Below are 21,889 nucleotides of genomic sequence, written 5' to 3' on the forward strand. Positions count from 1 at the left end.
GGGATTTGAGCTGGAGGGCTGTCTACATTAGACACGAAGAGATGAAGGATATCAGAATTCGCAGATTGGAGTACCAGAGGTGAATATTGTAGGACAGAGTAGTGTGGAGATGCCGGTATTGGACTGGGGTGGGCACAGTAAGATGGATCACCCGATGAAGGGGCAGTGCTCCGAAAGCTCGTGATTCCAAATAAACGTGTTGGACTTTAACCTGGTGTTGTGAGACTTCTTACTGTAGGACAGAGTGACTACAAATGGACAAATTCTGTAAATGGAAGCTAAGCAAACTTAGAGAATTAATGATGAAGGACATGGTGGCACAGTGGTTAGCACTGCTGCCTCTCAGTGCCAGGGACCCGCGTTCGATTCCCGGCTTGGGTCACTGTCTGTGTAGAGTTTGCACGTTCTCCACGTGTCTGCGTGAGTTTCCTCCGGGTGCTCCAGTTTCCTCCCACAGTCCAAAGATATGTGGGTTAGGTGGATTGGCCATGCTAAATTGACCCTAGTGTCAGGGGGATAAGCAGGGTAAATATGTGAGGTTACGGGAATAGGGCCTGGGTGGAACTGTGATTGGTGCAGGCTTGATGGGCCAAATGGCCTCCTTCTGCACTGTAAGGATTCTATGATTCTATGAAAATATCGAAGGGTAAAATCCTGACGTTACTACAAGCTAATTAATTGCGTTAGGTCTCGCTTCATTAAGATTGGAATGTAACGGATTTAAGCCACTTAATATTATGGTTGCAATGAGTCTCATGTCACCTCATGTAAAATATTTTGGCAGTGAAAAAAAATTGGAAATAGTTCCCTTGCCTGTTTCTCCACAATAGACAGCCGTCCAATTTTAATTCATCTGGACGTTCAATCTCCTCATCCCCAACTCTTCAGCGTTTTTAGCTTTTGCTTTTAATCTCTTATACATTCGGCCCCCCTTCCCAATCGTTTAGTATTTTTACCTGTGCGTTTTGTTTTTGATTCCTCTTTGGAATCAAGATGTTTCTGCTCCCATTTGCAATGGGCGGGTTTGGCGACAGGAGCGGGAATTTTCTTTAAATTCATTCACAGGACATGGGCATTGCTGGCTGGCCGGCATTTACTGCCCACCCCTACTAATATACCCCATATATCCCTCGGAAAATATCGCAAGAAGACCAAAGTCACGTTTCACAATGATATAAAAGAAGGAGCCATCATCACTTCCCTTGCCACCCACCCCTGCCCTCCCCCCTGTCATTGGCGGGCTGCATTTCCCAACGCTCCATGTTGGGATCCTCACTGCAATACATTTACACATAAATATCAGGTCGGAATCATATTCCCACACCAAGAAATTCCATCCACAAATCGACCTGGCAAGCATTACTCCCAGTGGAGCTCAGAGGTGAGTGCAGGGCTCAGGGGGGAGAAGGTCATGCCAGGGTAGCGCCATTTGGATGCCAACTTGGTGCCAGGGGAGGTTGTCCCTTGGTGAAGATTGTTTTCTGCTTTGCTAGCTGTGCGCTGTGGCGGCTTTTAAAAATGGCACCCCGATCATTGAGCCGCTATTTGATGGTGGGGCGGGTGAATCAGACGCCGCCCACCAGCGATACCACGTAGAACCCGTGACTACAATTTCTTCTCTCTAAGTTCCGGACCGTGGGCAGCCTCAACATCACTTTTCCTGCCTGATATCAGCCTTTGCTTTCGGACAATATCTGATCCAATTTCTACTCGGGTGTGGTGAGCGGGGCATTGACAACTGAGGAGGACTTAACTGCAGGAGGATATTGAAAAAACGCACAGAACGGGCAAATATTTCACAAATGAAGTTTGGCAAATGGGAGGTGATGGCCTAGTGGTATTGCCACTAGACCATTAATCCAGAAACTCAGCTAGTGTTCTGAGGACCCGGGTTCGAATCTCGCCACGGCAGGTGGTGGAATTTGAATTCAATAAAAAATATCTGGAATTAAGAATCTACTGATAGAATCCCTAAAGTGCAGAAGGAGGCCATTCGACCCATTGAGCCCGCACCAACAACAATCGAAGCCAGCCACTATCCCTGTAACCCCACATATTTACCCTGCTAATCCCCCTAACCTACACATCTTGGGGCACTAAGGAGCAGTGTAGCATAGCCAGTCAATCTAACCAGCACATCTTTGGATTGTGGGAGGAAACCAGAGCACCCGGAGGAAACCCACGCAGACACGGGGAGAATGTGCAAACTCCACACGACAGTGACCTGAGGCCAGAATCGAACCTGGGTCCCTGTCGCTGTGTGGCAGCAGTGCTAACCACTGTGCCACCGTGCCGCCCCTAGAATTAAAAATCTCGTGATGACTGTGAAACCATTGTCGATTGTCGGAAAAACCCATCTGGTTCACGAATGTCCTTTAGGGAAGGAAACCTGCCGTCCTTATCTGGTTTGGCCTACATGTGACCCCAGAGCTACAGCAATGTGGTTGACTCTCAACTGACCTCCAAGGGCAACTAGGGATGGGCAATAAATGCTGGCCAGCCAGTGACACCAATGTCCCACAAATGAATTTAAAAAAATACAGGTTAACGCACTTTGGTGGGAAGAATACTATTTACCTGAAAGGTACATGTCGAGTTGAGGTATAAAAATAAAGGAATCTCTCCAAGTATATCAATCACTAAACATTGTGCCAGAGGTTATCAAGATGGCGGCGACTCCTTCCAGAAAGAGCTTGGAGATTTTTGTGTCGTGGATCACCTGGCCAGCGAAGTAATCAAAGAATAATTTGGACAGTTTGGGCCAGACAAGAAATGTCTTCTTCCATTTGACAAAGAGACTGGATTACTTCGAGGATTCCGTTGTGTTGGCTTCAACACAGATGAAAGGCTTCAGAATGCATTGCAGAAGGAATCACACCTCATCGAAGGGGCAAAGCTCTATGTTCAGTGAAACAGAAATTTGTTTCAAAGGTGCAAATAAAGTCACCAAATCAGCAAGTTGACACTGAATGTTAAAGCTGTTTTTTAAAAATTCATTTATGGGACACGGGCGTCACTGGCTGGCCAGCATTTATTGCCCATCCCTTGCTGCCCATGGAGGGCAGTTGAGAGTCAACCACATTGCTGTGGCTCTGGAATCACATGTAGGCCAGACCGGGTAAGGATGACAGATTTCCTTCCCTAAAGGACATTAATGAATCAGATGGGTTTTTCCGACAATCGACAATGGCCATCAGTAGATTTTTAATCCCAGATATTTTTTATTGGGTTCAAATTCCACTATCTGCCGTGGTGGGATTCGAACCCAGCTGTCCAGAACATTAGCTGAGTTTCTGGGTTAATAGTCTATTAATAATACCACTAGGCCATTGCCGCCCCCAAGAAAATTAAAGATGGTGAGTTAAACACTTAAAACACAAGCAAACCAATACTAGGTTTTACTTCCAGAGGGATAGAGATAGATCTATCTTGTATTGTCTATATTATTAAAAATGTTGCATCTCTAAGAATGTCATACAGTGAGTAAATATTATTTCAGCTATGGATTTGCCTGCTCCATACTGGGAGAGCCTTTCTGGTCTCTCAAAGTTCTCACTTCTCAACACTGCAGAGATATGGAACTTCATAAATCTCCCAACTGAAGTATGTCCAGGCCACTCCCGTGAATGAAGCTGATCTGTCACATGAGGTTCATGGCTTCATAGAATTATAGAATCCCTACAGTGCAGAAGGAGACCATTCGGCCCATCAAGCCTGCCCCGACAACGATTCCAACCAGACCCTATCCCCATCACCCCGTGTATTTACTCTGTTGATCCCCCTGACACTAATGGACAATTTAGCAAGACCAATCCACCGAACTCGCACATCTTTGGACTGTAAGAGGAAACCGGAGCACCCGGAGGAAACCCACGCAGATACGGGGAGAACGTGCAAACTCCACACCAACAGTAACCCAGGCCAGGAATCGAACCTGGGTTCCTGGCGCTGTGAGGCAGAAGTGCTAACCACTGCACCACCGGGCTGCCCTAACGAAGTTGGGTGATGTTACACAGGTGGAGAAAGCTGGTCATAGAGATGGCAATAATTTGTGGGGGGAGGGGGGGGCAATCTTCCCGGCTCATCACGCCAGTCGATCGGCATTGCAAGCCGGTAATACTGTGAAAGAGGTGAAAAACCGGGCGCGTGCCTGACTTCTCGCCTCATGCGATCTGACCAGCCCTGGGTTGCCAGTGTGATCCACTCCCTCTACTGGCGTGAATCACACTTTGCCTCTTTTTTTGCGTTAAGTGGCATAAGATTGTGTCTGAAAGCTTGCTGAAAAAAATAGGCAAGATTCTCTCCCATTTTCACGTTCGTTTGGCACTTTGAATTTTTTTGGTAAGATCGCCCCCATGGTCTGAAGTCTACTTTGGAGTCAAACATTGTAGACTGGGTAGGTAGGAACAGTGACCAAAAACAGTCTTCCTCATATTTAATTAGAGTAAATTTCTGCTCATCCTGTACTGGATGTTAAATAAATGATCTGATCATTCAGTGCAATTGTGACAATGCTATCTTGATAAGATAGAGGTAGATGCCAGCCTGGACTTCATTACAGTGACATCTGTCACTCTGACCTCTTATTGCACTGGTGGGAAATTTGCAGCTGTAAATATGCAAAAGAAAATCCAAACACTGCTCCGGAAAAATGGCTTGCCCCCATATGATTTGATTTGATTTGATTCAGTGCAGTCGAGAGAAGGAGTGGTGAGGTATAGCTGAGGTATATCTCCTTTCCCATGTTACATAGAACAGTAGGACTGTCCTGTTGTCAGCTCCAGTGAATTCAGGTCCAATTAAATACATTTACAATCACTCGAACCACTTTGCAAAATTTCACACACCAACATACGTACGAGGCAGAGTACAGGAATGAGATAGAGAATCTGGTGAACTGGTACAGCGACAATAATCTCTCCCTCAATGTCAACAATATGAAGAAGATTGTCATCGACTTCAAGAAGCGTAAAAGAGGACATGCCCCTGTCTACAACAATGGGGACGAAGTAGAAATGGCGGAGAGCTTCACGTTTTTAGGTGTCCAGATCACCAACCTCTCCTGGTCCCCCCATACTGATTCTATAGTTAGGAAAGTCCACCAGCACCTCTACTTTCTCAGAGACTAAGGAAATTCGGCACATCAACTGAACTTTTACAGATGCACCATAGAAAGCATTCTTTCTGGTTGTATCACAGCTTGGTCTGGCTCCTGCTCTGCCCAAGACCGCAGGAAACTACAATAGATCATGAATGTAGCCCAATCCATCACGCAAACCAGCCTCCCATCCATTGACTCTGCCTACACTTCCCGCTGCCTCGGCAAAGCAGCCAGCATAATCAAGGATCCCACGTACCCCAGACATACTCCTTTCCACCTTCTTCCGTCGGGAAAAAAATTCAAAAGTCTGAGGTCACGTAACAACCGACTCTAGAACAGCTTCTTCCCTGCTGCCGTCAGACTTTTGAATGGACCTACCTTGCATTAAGTCGATCTTTCTCTACACCCTAGCTATGACTGTAACACTACATTCTGCACTCTCTCCTTTCCTTCCCTATGAACGGTATGCTTTGTCTGTATAGCACGCAAGGAACAATACTTTTCACTGTATGTTAATACATGTGACAATAATAAATTAAATCAAATCAAATCAAATCATATGGGGGCAAGCCATTTTTCCGGAGCAGTGTTTGGATTTTCTTTTGCATATTTACAGCTGCAAATTTCCCACCAGTGCAATAAGAGGTCAGAGTGACAGATGTCACTGTAATGAAGTCCAGGCTGGCATCTACCTCTATCTTATCAAGATAGCATTGTCACAATTGCACTGCATTTGGTTGAGGCATTTAGATTTTTTAAAATATAATTGTCAACTCAGACATGTTAATTGAATGCTGCAGCTGTGAGGGACTTAGTCGCGCTGATTCGAATCTATTCATTTACCTATTGGATGCTTGAATTTCACTTGTGGTCTCAAACCTGGATGGAGTTCTTTCAGCAGGTATTGAAAAGCATGGTCAGAAGGTTAAATCTGTGTACATTATGCCTTGGCACAACTCTCTCTTAAAATTATATTGACGTACGAGGCAAGTTTTTTACACAGAGGGTGGTGGGTGCCTGGAACTCGCTGCCGGGGGAGGTAGAGGAAGCAGATACAATAGTGACTTCTAAGGGGCATCTGGACAAATACATGAATAGGATGGGAATAGAGGGATATAGTCCCGGGAAGGGTATGGGGTTTTAGTTCAGTCGGGCCGCATGGTCGGTACAGGATCGGAGGGCCGAAGGGTCTGTTCCTGTGCTGTAATTTTCTTTGTCCCTTCTTTGTTCTTTGATTAGCTTCCTGCTTTTCTGGTTTATGCGAAAATCTAAAAAGCACATTCAGTCTTCTTGCTGGAAGGGAATTCTTGTCAAACTTCATTGCGACAGAACCTGAACTTCATGTGGTTTATTATAGCTTGTAGTGGTGCAACATGTGACAGCCTGGGTCTGACAGAGAGGGGCTGCGATCTCATGCAGGAAAACATTCTCTCTGATCTCCTGTGGTTTACGCTTCAGCGCAATATCGACATGCTTTGGCACAATCTCTCGGTGGTTGGCAATGAGCTGTCCCTCTTGGTAAATTACATGGCGCTTCACAGAATCAGTCCAATTTAAAATGCCCCAGCGAGCCACCTGGATCTTGTAACATAACACGCGATTGCGCTGCTCTTGGAGGGGTTCATCGAGCACGTTGCAAACAGAACATTGAGCACAACGAGCCTCTCGCGATGTTTTGTTTCACCTCCACCCTCACCCGATACCCAATACTCCCCTCCAGAATCAGAACAAGACTTCAAGCACACGTGGAAATAGGGCAATGCAGCCACATGACTAGAAATAGAGGCGGCACGGTGGCACAGTGGTTAGCACTGCTACCTCACAGCGCCAGGGACCCGGGTTCAATTCCAGCCTTGGGTCACTGCCTGTGTGGAGTCTGCACGTTTTCCCCGTGTCTGCGTGGGTTTCCTCCGGGTGCTCCGGTTTCTTCCCACAGTCCAAAGATGTGCGGGTTAGGTTAATTGGCCATGTTAAATTGCCCCTTCGTGTCAGGGGGATTAGCAGGTGGGGTCATGGGGAAAGGGCCTGGGTGGGATCGTGGTCAGTGCAGGCTTGATGGGCCGAATGGCCTCATTCTACACTGCAGGGATTTTATGATTCTATGACATGACTAGCGGGTGGTCTAGGCATTGGTATTGAATGGCATTGGGCCCAATATTAGCATACATAAACCATCTTTAATAGAACCCAAAATCCAGGAATTAATTGATATTTTCATGGATACATTTCTATTTCCATGCTCTGTGGGCAGCACGGTGGCACAGTGGTTAGCACAGCTGCTTCACAGCACCAGGAACCTGGGTTCAATTCCTGGCTTGGGTCACTGTCTGTGTGGAGTCTGCATGTTCTTCCCATGTCTGCGTGGGTTTCCTCCGGGTGCTCCGGTTTCCTCCCACAGTCCAAAGATGTGTGAGTTAGGTGCATTGGCCATGCTAAATTCTCCCTCAGTGTACCTGAACAGGCACCTAGAGTGTGGCGACTAGAAGATTTTCACAGTAACTTCATTGAAGTGTAAATGTCAGCCTACTTGTGACACTAATAAATAAACTTAAACTTTAAACTTCAGAACCAATGTATGGAAAACATCATCGTCTATTTATTATTGTAATGTTGAGAATGCAAATTAATAGTCTATAGAGCACAAAAATATATTTCTTGAAGGCATATTATTGTTGGCTTCAAATAGAATAGAATAGAATCCCTACAGTGCAGAAAAAGGCCATTCAGCCCATCGAGCCTGCACCGACCACAATCCCACCCAGGCCCTATGCCCGTAACCCCACATATTTACCCTACTGGTTCCCCTGACACTAAGGGGCAATTTAGCATGGCCAATCAACCTAACTCACACATCTTTGGACTGTTGGAGGAAACCAGAGCACCCAGAGGAAACCCACGCAGACATGGGGAGAACGTGCAACTCCGCACAGACAGTGACCCAACCCGGGAATTGAACCCGGGTCCCTGGTGCTGTGAGGCAGCAGTGCTAACCACTGTGCCACCGTGCCAGCCTGTTGGGTCGTGTTGGGACCTTTATCTTTCAGTTTGAAAATTCACTCTCACTGGGTTGCATTAATAAGTAGTCCCAGCTGGAATACAGGATCATTTCGGGTATTCTGGGAATTGCACTGTGGGGAAGGTGTCAAGGCCTTGAAGAGGGAAAGGAGTTTTACTTGAATGGTGCCAGGGATGAGGGATGTCAGTTGTGTGGAGTGATGTCAAAGAACTGGGATTGCTCCCGTTAGAGCAGAGGAGATTAAGAGAAGGTCTTCAGGAGATTTCTGATATCACAAAGGGTTTTGGTCGAATAAATAAGGAACAATCAGATCAGTGGAAGCAAATGTAAGCTGAATGGCAAAGAAGCCAGGGTTGCGGCGAGATTTCTTTTTGATGTAACAAGTCATGGTGATCTGGAATGAGTCTCCTGAAAAGGCGGAGAAAGCAGATTCAATAATAACTTTTCAAAGGGTATTGGATAAATACTTGATGAAATGTACAGAGCTCTGAGCAAGGACTAGGGGACTGAGGCTAATTTAATAGGCAGCACGGTAGCACAGTGGTTAGCACTGCTGCTTCACAGCTCCAGGGACCTGGGTTCGATTTCCGGCTTGGGTCACTGTCTGTGCGGAGTTTGCACATTCTCCTCATGTCTGCGTGGGTTTCCTCCGGGTGCTCCGGTTTCCTCCCACAGTCCAAAGATGTGCGGGTTAGGTTGATTGGCCATGCTAAAATTGCCCCTTAGAGCCCTGGGATGCGTGGATTAGTTGGTAAAATATGTAGGGTTATGGGGGTGGGGCCTGGGTGGGATTGTGGTCGGTGCAGACTCGATGGGCCGAATGGCCTCTTTCTGTACTGTAGGGTTTCTATGATGATGATTTCAGATCTTTCAAAGAGCCAGGAGAGGTATAATGGGATGAATGGCCTCTTTCGGAGTTGTATTATTCTTTGATTCTAATATAGAACAGAATCATAGAATCCCTCCAGCGCAAAAGCAAGCTATTCGGTCCATCATGTCTGTACCGACTCTCTGACAGAGCATCTTATCCAGGCCCTATCCCTGTAACCCCATATATTTACCCCACTAATCCCTCTAACCTACACATCTTGGCGCACTAAGGGGCAATTTAGGATAGCCCATCCACCTAACCTGCACATCTTTGGATTGTGAGAGGAAACCGGAGCACCCGGAGGAAACCCACGCAGACATAATATAAGAACAGAAGATCTAAGAGCAGGAGGAGGCCATCTGGCCCCTCGAGCCTGCTCCGCCATTCAATAAAATCATGGCTGATCTTTTTGTGGACTCAGCTCCACTTACCCGCCCGCTCACCATAACCCTTAATTCCTTTACTGTTCAAAAATTTATCTATCCTTGCCTTAAAACATTCAATGAGGTAGCCTCAACTGCTTCACTGGGCAGGGAATTCCACAGATTCACAACCCTCTGTGTGAAGAAGTTCCTCCTCACACACACACACTCTTACCCACACCCACACTCACAAACACACACACTCACACACACATCCACACACACCCACACAAACTCACACACCCACACACATCCACACACACCCACACACACTCACACCCACACTCACACTCACACACACACGCACACTCACACACAGACACTCTCACACACACCCACACACACACTCACATGCACGCACACCCCCACACACACACACCCACACACACAAACACACACACACACACACCCACACACACACCCACACGCACACTCACACACCCACACTCACACACACACACACACACACACACTCACAAACGCACACACACACACCCACCCACACACAAACCCACACTCACACACACACTCACGAATGCACACCCACAAACACACACACACCCAGACACACTCACACATACACACATGGACCCCTGCCCCCTCCCCCTCCCCCACCCCACGCCCCATGACTCTTCCCAGGAACTTGAACGAAGGAGCCCATAAAAAAATACAACAGTGCTTCCCACCGTGGTGACTGCCCCACCTGCTGCTTGTTGTATAGCAGCAATGTCAGATGAGGCACTTAAGCAGGTATTATCTTTTTATTCAGACATGGGACACGGGTGTCACTGGCTGGCCGGCATTTATTGTGGAGATGCCGGCGTTGGACTGGGGTAAACACAGTAAGAAGTTTAACAACACCAGGTTAAAGTCCAACAGGTTTATTTGGTAGCAAAAGCCACACAAGCTTTCGGAGCTCCAAGCCCCTTCTTCAGGTGAGTGGGAATTTCCACTCACCTGAAGAAGGGGCTTGGAGCTCCGAAAGCTTGTGTGGCTTTTGCTACCAAATAAACCTGTTGGACTTTAACCTGGTGTTGTTAAACTTCTTACGGCATTTATTGCCCATCCCTCAGTGTTGAAGTGTAACTTTTTTCCTGCTAATTACTTGTAAAAGGCAGACTCTACAAATTCGTTCTCGTCAAAATAACAAGCATTTAATAACGAAGCTCTGCAGGCAGAAGATGGAGAAGACTTGATGTCAGAGAGCAGTTGGTACAGCTGCTAATTCCTCCACCAAGTCCTCCCCTAGCCCCAGAAACAGTCCACAATTTATACAAAATCAGTATCAGGTTTTGTAACAAAGGCTTACGCGGGAAAATGAGCAATAAAACAATTTGTAGCAACGTCAATACAAGTGGCATCTCAGTGTGACTTCCGAGGACCCTAGATCAATAATAACATTATCTTGTCCATTGAAGGAACAAAATGGTTCGATGACTCCCTCACCTCCGACCTTATCTTGTTTATGTACGTAGTTCTAAAGTATTTCTCAAAACACCCTGAGATCAGGCCAGTTGGCCTTGTTGTATGTACGTAGTTCTAGGGCACTTGTCAAAACACCCTGAGATCAGGCCAGTTGGCCTTATATTGTTTTATTACTTCACTTCCCTAAGATAAGCAGAGTCAGCCTTTGTTTCACCTTACTAGTTTGGGCGAGGGTCAAATGGTTTAGCAGCTGCTTTGTTCTGTGGTTTTTTGTTAGTATCGCCTCGAGCAAGCAGCCACTTTACCCATCATTATTAGTTCGTACCATATCACATCAGGACAGTTGAGAGTTAACCACATTGTTGTGGTTCTGGAGTCACATGTAGGCCAGACCAGGTAAGGATGGCAGATTTCCTTCCCCAAAGGACAATTAGTGAACCAGATAGGTTTTTCCGACAATGGTTTCATGGTCATCAGTAGATTCTTAATCCCAGATATTTTTTATTGATTCCAAATTCCACCATCTGTCGTGGCGGGATTCGAACCCGGGTCCCCAGAACATTAGCTGGGTTTCTGGATTAATAGTTTAGCGATAATACCACTAGGCCATCGCCCTCCCTTAAGCAGGCATTAAGAGCCTGAATGGGTGGCGGGGGACAGGAAGGCCATTCATGGGTCTACCCACCCCAGGCTTAATCAGGGAAGAGGTGGTGAGGCAGCAGCATTCCCAGCCACCACCCTCCCACCCGAGTCAACGTTCTGCCGCTGCCAAACTCATGTCAAGGGAGGGTATTAAATTCTGCCCATAGTATTTAACTGAAGTGAGTTTTTCTGGTAACTTATTTTTTATTCATGGAATGTTGGCCTGAGTAGCAAGGCTACCATTTCTAGCCAATGTTAAAATCCACAACCATAAACTTGTGAACTGCCTTCTTAAATACAACAGAAAGACTTACTAAGCCATTTCAGAGGATAGCTAAGAGTCAACTGTATTTTCTTTTCATTTATGGGACATGGGCATCGCTGGCTTGGCCAGCATTTATTGCCCATCCCTAGTTGCCCTTGGAGGGCAGTTGAGAGTCAACCACATTGCTACAGCTCTGGAGTCACATGTAGGCCAGACCAAGTAAGGGCAGCAGATTTCCTTCCCTAAAGGACATTAGTGAACCAGATGGGCTTTTCCAGCAATCAACAATCATGGTCACCAGTAGATTCCAGATACTTGTTTTAATTCCAGATATTTTTTATTGAATTCAAATTCCACCATCTGCCGTGGTGGGATTCGAACCAGGGTCGTCAGAACATTAATTGAGTTTCTGGATTAATAGTCTAGTGACAATACCACTAGGCCATCGCCTGCTGTGGATGTGGAGTTACATAAACCAAACCATGTAAGGATGGCAGATTTCCTTCCCTAAAGTGAGCCAGCTGTGTTTTTACATCAGCCAGATGATAGTTCCATAATCACTGTTACTGATGCTAGGTTTTCAATTCCAGATTTATTTTGATTAATTGAATTTAAATTCCTCAGTTGCCACACTGGGATTTGAACTCATGTCTTTAGATTGCTTGTCTAGCCATCTGGATTGCTTATCAAGTTACATCACCACTGTGATGACACTGTGCCTTTAAGTAAGGTATTTGTGTCATGTTTCTTGTGCAGGATTTTTTTTTAAGCGGTCAGTTCAAGTAACCAGTGCTGCTTTGTCTGCAACTGGCAGTCTACATGTTGATGCTGCAAAAGCATAATAGCTCCAAATAGCTGCTACTGTTTGTTTTAATCTGGGTAATGCAGATCTGCTATTTTAGTGTTTCCCCCTGGAGTTTTTCAAAGTGGGGCTTGATTAGAATGATTGACAGGAAGTGGGGCAAGGCTTACGCAGAGAAATCAAGTCAGTTGCTGCTTGGAATTGTCCGGGAGAAGTGCCTCTCTTCCTCTCTCTGGATTCGGAGACTGGGATCTGCCTGGAAATAAGTCTTTCTGGTGAATTTTCCCATTCTGCCTGTAGCGGATGAGGGACGGACCATGGAAAGGTCCGTTCACATTGGGTGGGATTTTCCGGTTTCAGGGCAAGCTCAGCCGGAAATTCCTGCCCTTTTTCTCTGGAGTCGGCTGTATGGGTTATATAACACAGTTATATAAGCTTCTTACTGATATCAGTTGCAGCGCAGTAGGCAGCACTTTTGCCGCTCAGTCAGGAGGCTGTGCATTCGCATTCCACTACAGGACACAAGGTGGCACAGTGGCACAGTGGTTAGTACTGCTGCCTCACAGCTCCAGGGACACAGGTTCGATTCCGGCCTCGGGTGACTGTGGAGTTTGCACGTTCTCCCCATGTCTGCAGTTAGAAATGGGTTAACATCAATCCTAATTTGATGTCAATTATTCTGTAGAAGTCACTGATCTATAAAGGGGACACAGGTGGCACTGTTTGGTGAAGGAGAATTGTGTGTGGAGTTGGATCAAAGAAATAAAGGTAGTTTATGAAGAAGCTGTTCTCGTGTCTCCTTTACTGAATTACAACCGAAAGGCTCAGACACCTGCGTGGGTTTCCTCCGGGTGCTCCGGTTTTCTCCTACAGTGCAAAGATATGCGGGTTAGGTAGATTGGCCATGGTCAGTTGCCCCTTAGTGTCCCAGGATGTGTAGGTGTGGTGAACCATTGTTGGTTCCCACCAGGTAGTGCTGAGCCAGGGTCTGGCCAGTACTATGAGTCTGTATATATGTTACTGTTGGGGTTAGGGTTGGGCTGTTCTACATGTTACTGTTGGGGTTAGGGTTGGGCTGTTCTACCTGTAATATAGTTCTTATGGTACATCCCAGTCGGGCTCCGCCTCCTGGGAGAGGTATAAAGGTCACTGCTCTGTCTGGGACCCTTCAGTCTGGGATCGTGTATTATATATGGTAGCTCTATTGTAGTGGTCAATAAAAGCCTTTATTTCCTCGAGCATCTCTGGCCTCGTGAGTTATATCGTGCATCAGTAGGTTAGATGGATCAGCCATGGAAAATGTGTGCAGTTAACAGGGATAGGGCGGGGGAGAGAGCCTGGGTGAGATACCCTGTCAGAGAGCCGGTGCAGAGTTGATGGGCCGAATGGCCTCTTCTCCACTGTACAGATTCTATGATTTTATGATTCAATGACTTGGGCAGGCAAATCTTGGTTAACACACTCAGTGTTAAGGGAGTGCTGCACAGTCAGCGGTGCCATCCTTTACTTTAGACATTAAACTAAGTCTCAGTCTGGTCTCTCGGCTGCACGGAAACATCACCATGGCACCACATTGAAGAAGGACAGATGAATTGTATCCTGGCTAATATTAACCCGTCAATCAACATCACAGAAGCATATGGGCCAAGATTCTCTGACCTCGCGCACCCTGCCAGAGAGACCAGAGAATTTTGGCACTTAGCCAAATCTTGTTCACTGCAGCTGGACTGGGGAATCCCAGCCGGGAGCAAGGTCGGAGAATTCCAGCCATTCTGTGAGATACAGCATTATTATATGGCTGCTTGCCAGAGCAAATGTGTGGAAGTGTTTACTGTGGGCAAATTAGCAATCACAGTTTCAAAATTAAAACAGTCACTCTACTTCATCCATTGGTTGTAAAGGAAGATTGCGAAAGGTGCTACGTAAATGCAAGTCTTTTATTCTTTTATTCCTTAATTGGGAGGTTTCCGACTGGGACAGAGTTAAATTTACCACATGTTTACCACATGAGACACATGTTTAAAATGTCACATGGTTTGTCACCACGATGCAAAACAACAAAATTGGCCGGAATTTTATTGACACGTCCTGATTCCAGGGGCAGGCGAGCCTCGGAGAACGGCATTCTCCGTTGGCCTTGGGTAGGATCGTACATACCTTGGGCGGACCTACCAGTAAAATTCCACCCATTATGTTCCAAATAAAAGCAAATTACTGCAGATGCTGGAATCTGAAACCAAAAGAGAAAATGCTGGAAAATCTCGGCAGGCCTGGCAGCATCTGTAAGGAGAGAAAAGAGCTGACGTTTCGAATGGGGTGGCACGGTGGCACAGTGGTTAGCACGGGTGCCTCACAGCGCCAGAGGCCTGAGTTCGATTCCTGGCTTGGGTCACTGTCTGTGTGGAGTCTGCACATTCTCCCCGTGTCAGTGTGGGTTTCCTCCGGGGGCTCCGGTTTCCTCCAAAGATGTGCGGGTTAGGTGGATTGGCCATGCTAAGTTTCCCCTTAGTGTCAGGGGGACTTGCTAGGGTAAATATGTGGGGTTATGGGGATAGGGCCTGGGTGGGATTGTGGTCTGTGCAGACTCGATGGGCCGAATGGCCTCCTTCTGGACTGTAGGATTCTATAATTCTATGAGTCCAGATGACCCTTTATCAAAACTGTTGGAGAGAAGAGCCGTACTTCTTCAGGGTAGGCATTCCTGGAGGAGAAGTGGCAGTGAGTTAAACTCTGGATAAAAGCAAATTTATTGCAGATGCTGGAATCTGAAACCTGGCTTTGACAAAGGGTCATCTGGACTCGAAACGTCAATGTTATTTTCCACTGTGGAAAGGATTATTATTGATGTATGTAGATTCTGACAGAAGCAATTACTCTCTCAGTCAGGTGCAAATAAAAATAAAATGAAAACACTGCAATTAGAAATGACCTTTCAGCTTATCCACAATTATTAGGGTGGAGTTAACTTTTGAATCATTGTCCTGTCTTTCGAGTCATTTGTTTTAAAAAGACACAGGTTGAGTGTGAGGTCTGTTGCTAAGCTAACAGTGTCAAGAAAGGGAGTACTGTAGCTCAAGTTAAAATGACGGGGAAGATTTAAATCACAATGGTGATTTATTGAAACATGTTATGACCATACATAGGCAAGCCCGGTGCAGGTACAAATCCCACCGACCCCCGGACTCACACTGCAGGTTTCCCCTACCCGAACTCTCGCCCTACGACTCAATAGGCTGAGGTTTGCGCACTCAGTTCTGATTGGTCTCAGGAGGGTCATGTGATCCCACAAACTATCACCTCCCCCCCTTTTAAAGGGGCCACGCTATCACTGGAAGGGTTACCACCATGATGTGGAGATGCCAGCTTTGGACTGGGGTAAACACAGTAAGAAGTCTCACAACACCAGGTTAAAGTCCAATAGGTCTATTTGGTAGCAAAAGCCACTAGCTTTCGGAGCGCTGCCCCTTCATCAGGTGAGTGGGAGTTCTGTTCACAAACAGGGCATATAAAGACACAAACTCAATTTACAAAATAATGGTTGGAATGCGAGTCTTTACAGGTAATCAAGTCTTAAAGGTACAGACAATGTGAGTGGAGAGAGCAGGGTTACCACCAACCAGAAAGGAGTGTCATAGAATCCCGACAGTGCAGAAGGAGGCCATTTGACCCATCGAATGTTCATCGAACACAATCCCACACAGACCTTATTCCCGTAACTCTTCATACTTACCCTAGCTAATCCCCCTGGCACTAGGGTTGATTTAGCACGGCCAATTTACCTAACCTGCAGATCTTCAAACTGTGGGAAGAAACTGGAGCACCCAGCAGAAACCCACGCAGACATGGGGAGAATGTGCAAACTCCATACAGACAGTGACCTGAGGCCGGAATTGAACCCGGGTCCCTGGTGCTTTGTGGCAGACGTGCTAACCACTGTGCTATCGTGCCGCCCACGTGACAAACCTAGTAGCCAAAGATGGATGGAAATAGTGCCTCGTTATCTGGCGCAGTGGTAACATCCCGACCACTGGACCATAAGCTCTGGGTTCAAGTCTAACGCCAGGACTTGTTGGCCATGGGAGGTGCGCTGAGTGTGGTTCAACAGCTTCTTAGACAGCTTGGCATCACTTTCCCCTCACTATTCCCAAAGAGTCACAAAACAGTGAAGGTGCAAAGATACACTTCAAAAAAAAGTTGGACAATCCTGCATTAAAATAGTAACCAAACCAAATTGCAGAAGCAAAAACCTTCAGGGAACACTAAAAGAATACCTGATTAACTCAAGATTGTTTGACAAGTGGATAAGGTGAACAGGAAGGTGTATGGCATGCTTGCCTTCACCAGGTCATAGATTGGGGTATGGTGGCACAGTGGCACAGTGGTTAGCACTGCTGCCTCACAACGCTAGGGACCGGGGTTTGATTCCTGGCTTGGGTCACTGTCTGTGTGGAGTCTGCACATTCGCCCAGTGTCTGTGTGAGTTTCCTCTGGATTGCAATGCTGCAACGGCCTCAGTACTCAACACCGACAACTGCCAATCTCCAGATGCAATTCTACAACTCATCCGCTTCATCCTGGAGCACAACGTCTTCACCTTCAACAACCTGTTCTTCATCCAGACACACGGAACAGCCATGGGGATCAAATTCGCACCTCAATATGCCAACATCTTCATGCACAGGTTCGAACAAGACCTCTTTACCACACAGGACCTTCAACCGATGCTGTACACCAGATACATCGATGACATTTTCTTCCTTTGGACTCATGGTGGACAATCACTGAAACAACTAGACGATGACATCAATGAGTTCCATTCCATCATCAGACTCACCATAGACTACTCTCCGGAATCGGTTACATTCTTGGACACACGCATCTCGATCAAGGACGGTCACTTCAGCACCTCACTGTATCGCAAGCCCACGGATCACCTCACGATGCTCCACTTCTCCAGCTTCCACCCTAAACACGTTAAAGAAGCCATCCCCTACGGACAAGCTCTCCGTATTCACAGGATCTGCTCAGATGAGGAGGATCACAACAGACACCTCCAGACGCTGAAAGATGCCCTCGTAAGAATGGGATAAGGTGCTCGACTCATCGATCGACAGTTCCGACGCGATACAGCGAAAATCCGCACCGACCTCCTCAGAAGACAAACACGGGACACGGTGGACAGAGTACCCTTCATCGTCCAGTACTTCCCCGGAGTGGAGAAGCTATAACATTTTCTTCGGAGTCTTCAACATGTCATCGATGAAGACGAGCATCTCGCCAAGGCCATCCCCACACCCCCACTTCTTGCCTTCAAACAACCGCACAACCTCAAACAGACCATTGTCCGCAGCAAACTACCCAGCCTTCAGGAGAACAGTGACCACGACACCACACAACCCTGCCACAGCAACCTCTGCAAGACGTGCCGGATCATCGACACGGATACCATCATCTCACGTGAGAACACCATCCATCAGGTTCAACTTCTACAAAGAGCTTCTACGACTCAGCCAATGTTGTCTACCTGATACGCTGCAGGAAAGGATGTCCTGAGGCATGGTACATTGGGGAGACCATGCAGACACTGCGACAATGGATGAATGAACACTGCTCGACAATCACCAGGCAAGACTGTTCTCTTCCTGTTGGGGAGCACTTCAGCAGTCAAGGAATGCAGTCAATCACAGATAGCTCCAAGAACAATAGGGTGGTGATAGTCGGGATTTTAACTTTCCCAACATTGACTGGGACAGCCGTAGTATTAGAGGGTTGGATGGAGAGAAACTTATTGAGTGTATTCAAGAGGAATTTCTCATTCAGTATGTGGATGGCGCGACTAGAGAGGGGGCAAAACTTGACCTCCTCTTGGGAAATAAGGAAGGGCAGGTGGCAGAAGTGTGAGCGAAGGATCACTTTGGGACCAGTGACCATAATTCCATTAGTTTTAAGATAGCTATGGAGAATGATAGATCTGGCCCAAAAGTTAAAATTCTAAATTGGGGCAAGACCAATTTTGATGGTATCAGGCAGGAACTTTCAACAGTTAATTGGGGGAGTCTGTGGGAAGGCAAAGGGACATCTGGTAAGTGGGAGGCTTTCAAAAGTGTGTTAACCAGGGCTCAGGGTAAACACATTCCTCTTAGAGTGAAGGGCAAGGCTGGCAGAAGTCGGAAACCCTGGATGACTCGAGATATTGAGGCCCTGGTCAAGAAGAAGAAGGAGACACATGACATGCATAGGCAGCTGGGATCAAGTGAATCCCTTGAAGAGTACAGGGGGTGGAGGAATAGAGTTAAGAGAGAAATCAGGAGGGCAAAAAGGAGACACAAGATTGTTTTGGCAGAAAAGGCAAAGGAGAATCCAAAGAGCTTCTACAAATACATAAAGGGCAAAAGAGTAACAAGGGAGAGAGTAGGGCCTTAAGGATCAACAAGGTCATCTATGTGCGGATTCTCAAGAGATCCTAAATGAACATTTCTCATCAGTATTTACTTTTGAGAAAAGCATGGATGTTAGGGAACTTCGGGAAATAAATAGTGATGTCTTGAGGAGTGTACATATTACAGAGAAGGAGATGCTGGAAGTCTTAAAGTGCATTAAGGTAGATAAATTCCCGGGACCTGATGAAGTGTATCCCAGGACACTGTGGGAGGCTAGGGAGGAAATTCCGGGTCCCCTAGCCGAGATATTTGAATCATCGATAGACACGGGTGAGGTGCCTGAAGATTGGAGAGTGGCAAATGTTGTGCCTTTGTTTGAAAAGGGCTGCAGGGAAAACTCTGGGAACTACAGGCCAGTGAGCCTCACATCTGTGGTGGGTAAATTGTTGGGAGGTATTTTGAGAGACAGGATCTACAGGCATTTAGAGATGCAAGGACTGATTAGGGACAGTCAGCATGGCTTTGTGAGTGGAAAATCATGTCTCACAAATTTGATTGAGTTTTTTGAAGGGGTAACCAAGAAGGTAGATGAGGTCAGTGTAGTTTATGTTGTCCACATGGACTTTAGCAAGGCCTTTGACAAGGTACCGCATGGTAGGTTGCTGCATAAGGTTAAATCTGACGGGATCCAGGGTGAGGTATCTAAATGGATACAACATTGGCTTCTTGACAGAAGCCAGAAAGTGGTTGTAGAGAGTTGTTTTTCAAACTGGAGGCCTGTGATCAGCGGTGTGCACAGTAAGACGTCTAACAACACGAGGTTAAAGTCCAGCAGGTTTATTTGGTAGCAAAAGCCACAAGCTTTCGGAGCCCCAAGCCCCTTATTCAGGTGAGTGAGGACTCGTGTTCACAAAGAGGGCATATAAAGACACAAACTCAATTTACAAGTGTGTCTCAGGGATGAGTACTGGGTCCACTGTTATTTGTCATTTATATTAATGATTTGGATGAGAATATAGGAGGCATGGTTAGTAAGTTTGCAGAAGACACTAAGATTGGTGGCATAGTGGACAGTGAAGAAAGTTATCTCCAATTGCAACGGGATCTTGATCAATTGGGCCAGTGGGCTGACGAATGGCAGATGGAGTTTAATTTAGATAAATGCGAGGTGATGCATTTTGGTAGATTGAGCCAGGGCAGGACTTACTCAGTTGATGGTAGGGCGTTGGGGAGAGTTACAGAACAAAGAGATCTCAGGGTACATGTTCATAGCTCCTTGAAAGTGGGGTCACAGGTGAACAGAGTGGTGAAGAAGGCATTCGGCATGCTTGGTTTCATCGGTCAGAACATTGAATACAGGAGTTGGAATGTCTTTTTGAAGTTGTACAAGACATTGGTAAGGCCACACTTGGAATACTGTGTGTAATTCTGGTCACCCTATTAGAGTCATAGAGTCATAGAGGTTTACAGCATGGAAACAGGCCCTTCGGCCCAACTTCTCCATGCTGCCCTTTTTTAAAAAAACCCCTAAGCTAATCCCAATTGCCCGCATTTGGCCCATATCCCTCTATACCCATTGTACCCATGTAACTATCTAAATGCTTTTTAAAACATAAAATTGTACCCGCCTCTACTACTACCTCTGTTCCAGACACTCACCACCCTCTGTGTGAAAACATTGCCCCTCTGGACACTTTTGTATCTCTTCCCTCTCACCTTAAACCTATGCCCTCAGGTTTTGGACTCCCCTACCTTTGGGAAAAGATATTGACAATCTACCTCATCTATGCCCCTTATTATTTTATAGACCTCTATAAGGTCAACCCTCAGCCTCCTATGCTTCAGAGAAAAAAGTCCCAGTCTATTCAGCCTCTCCTTATAACTCAATCCATCAAGTCCTGGTAGCATCCTAGTAAATCTTTTCTGCACTCTTTCTAGTTTAATAATATCCTTTCTATAATAGGGTGACCAAAATTGCACACAGTATTCCAAGTGTGGCCTTACCAATGTCTTGTACGACTTCAACAAGACGCCCCAACTCCTGTATTCAATATTCTGACCGATGAAACCAAGCATGACACTCTGTCCACTTGTGACTTCAGGAAGCGTAGTGGAGAACATGCCCCTGTCTACATCAATGGGGATGAAGTGGAAATGGTCGAGAGCTTCAAGTTTTTAGGTGCCCAGATCACCAACAACCTATCCTGGCCCCACCATGCCGACACTAAAGTTAAGAAAGCCCATCAACACCTCTACTTTCTCAGGATCGTAAAGAAAGCCTAGTCCATCGCGCAAACCAACCTCCCATCTATTGACTCCATCTGTGTGGCACAGTAGTTAGCATTGCTGCCTCACAGCACCAGGGACCCAGGTTCGATTCCCAGCTTGGGTCACTGTCTGCGCGGAGTTTGCACATTCTCCTTGTGTCTGCGTGGGTTTCCTCCGGGTGCTCCAGTTTCCTCCCACAGTCTGAAAGACGTGCTGGTTAGGTGCATTGGCCATGCTAAATTCTCCCTCAGTGTTTCCGAACGGGTACCGGAGTGTGGCAACTAGGGGATTTTCACAGTAACTTCATTGCAGTGTTAATGCACGCCTACTTGTGACGGTAATAAATAAACTAAAAAAAAACTATCTACAATTCCTGCTGCCTCGGAAAAGCAGCCAGCATAATCAAGGACCTCACGCACCCCGGACATTCTCTCTTCCACCTTCTTCCATCAGGAAAAAGATACAAAGGTTTGAGGTCACGTACCAACTGATTCAAGAACAGTTTCTTCCCTGCTGCCATCAGACTTTTGAATGGACCTACCTCATAATAAGTTGATCTTTCTCTACTCCCTAACTGTGACTGTAACACTATATTGTACACCCACTTATTTCCTTCTCTATGAACGGTATGCTTTGTCTGTATAGCGCGCAATTAGCAATACTTTTCACTTTATACCAGTACGTGTGACAATAATTA

This window comes from Mustelus asterias, chromosome 18 (assembly GCF_964213995.1).
Source record: "Mustelus asterias chromosome 18, sMusAst1.hap1.1, whole genome shotgun sequence".
In the NCBI taxonomy this organism is placed as follows: Eukaryota; Metazoa; Chordata; class Chondrichthyes; order Carcharhiniformes; family Triakidae; genus Mustelus; species Mustelus asterias.